At 34.0% G+C, this 2,000-nt stretch overlaps 1 protein-coding gene across 3 annotated transcripts in view; it reads right to left on the bottom strand.

The window, feature by feature from the left end:
• The window catches only part of LOC108978653 (fructose-bisphosphate aldolase), a 20,004-nt gene that overhangs the window by 8,441 nt on the left and 9,563 nt on the right, over window positions 1-2,000 (bottom strand). Inside the window, exon 1 of one of the 3 annotated variants that reach the window (XM_018949030.1) lies at window positions 609-711. The exons of the other annotated variants lie outside the window; for them this stretch is intronic. The gene's annotated coding sequence lies outside the window, so the exon portion shown is untranslated. Of the gene's footprint in view, window positions 1-608; window positions 712-2,000 lie in introns of those variants that run through there. 3 annotated transcript variants of the gene reach the window in all.

Raw genomic sequence — 2,000 nt, forward strand, 5'->3', positions numbered from 1 at the left:
CAAATGAGCAGCTTTTTACTAAGAAAAGGACGTTTGCTAAATTTCAGATCAGTATCTCAAAAGCTAAGGCAGGTAAAGACAGTTTAAGTCGACTCAGCTCAGCACAGTGATAAAAGTTCGATATTATGCCGAAAAATGTATATGTATGTTATATATGTATGTATATGTGTATGTATACTTGTGCACACATTATTTTTAATAATTTCACAAAAAACTTATACACAGTATTCATGGAATACATACAGAATATAAAAAAAGAGAATATGAAAAAATCAAAAACTCAATAAGAAGTACTACTTTAGTGCCAGTTCTAGTTTCTTATCACAAATATCACTAAAAAAAAAAATAAAAAAATATCACTAAAAAAAAAAATAAAAAAAAAATCATTAATATCTTAGAAATAAAAAAAATAAAAAAAAAATCATTAATATCTTAGAAATATATATTTATTTCCTTAATTGAATTTCACAAGAATTAATGCACTTTATTTAAAGGAAAAAATAAGATAAATAAAATTTATTAATATAACCGTTTGTTTGTATGTATCTTAGAACTCTAGTATGCATATGTATGTATCTATTAACTAARTTTCCACTTATGCCACGCACCACAAGAAAAGTCCGACCGATTGAAGCACTACACAGATACTGAATGAAAAAACGAGCACTGGAACCGCGTAARGTACAGCACATCAACACACAAACCGTTAGTTCGGCAGTCAACGCAAATTCGGGCGAGTAGATACGAGTAGGCAGGCCCACTTTTCAGCTGAGCTGATAAGCCACGAACCGGAGATGACATATAACAACACAGGCATAACAAAGAGAGTAGAGGAGCCGACCTCCACTTAAGGAGAGCGGGTAATAGGAGATACGTAGATTCGTGGCATATGCGCGTTATGAGTGTCCTACAAAAGACTTTCACTTTCTTCATGTTGCRGAGCGATGAAAGTGAATTTTGAGCAAGAAGATGCAGAGATGGCTACCGCTCCATAACTAAAGTAAAACCAACAACGATAATATGGACAAGAAAGGTCGAGTGCTCACACAAAAAGAGTCGAAAAAATCATTTGCTCGTGAACATGCGCATGATGTTGAATGATAGACATATATTCATATATATATATCTATGTATGTACATTGTATATGTGTATATGTGTATGTGTAAGTATAGAGTACGAAAACAACACACGAAATTTCATTTTCAATTCGCTCAATTTTTGTGATACASACAAATTCATGACCCTCTGCACGCCGCTCCGCCTAAAAACAAGCTTTCGCTAGCCCCCACCGTCTGATGGCTTTAGTGACGGCATGTGGCGTGCAAACGAACACACACATTCACGCYCGCTGCTGTTTGCGCGCCGACATTGACGAAGGTCAAATAAGAGGCAAAACATGTTGCGTTACATTTGCTATTGTTGTTACTTCACTTTTTTTGTTTGTTACTGTAGCTATTGCAACATTTTGGGCTGYTGTTGCAAATACGGTATTGTTGCAGAACTTTCGTGTAGTAAATTAGGTATGTATCAGGTAGTATACCACATGTATGCATACAAGTTTTCCTTTGAGTAGAACGCGTGATTTGCTTCCATGCATTCTGTTTGGATTTATTTTTATATTTACATATAATTTTAATCGTATAATATTTATTTATGACATTTTTCGCCTACACAAGCAGGTGCTTTGGAGACCACACGCATGGTGGCGAAAGTGTTTTGTAGGCTTCGTTGACACGCTTGACATTGAAAGCGAAATCAGTCGGTAAGAGTCCTCATGGAAATGTTTTTGGAAATTCAAATTTACATACATGCTTATATATGTATATATGTACATCAAKACTTTTATAGAGACACATACATTGCGTATATTGCGCAAGAAGTGAATGTGATTTGTCAACTTAAGAGAGTAGTGAAATTATTCATAACAATTTTTAAGGATTTAGTGAGTTTCTAATTTTTTATAAGTGCTTATATTTATAAATTATTTAACGATTTTTTC

Source organism: Bactrocera latifrons, unplaced genomic scaffold, assembly GCF_001853355.1.
Source record: "Bactrocera latifrons isolate USDA-ARS-PBARC rearing strain unplaced genomic scaffold, ASM185335v1 scaffold_125, whole genome shotgun sequence".
NCBI classification, from domain to species: domain Eukaryota; kingdom Metazoa; phylum Arthropoda; class Insecta; order Diptera; family Tephritidae; genus Bactrocera; species Bactrocera latifrons.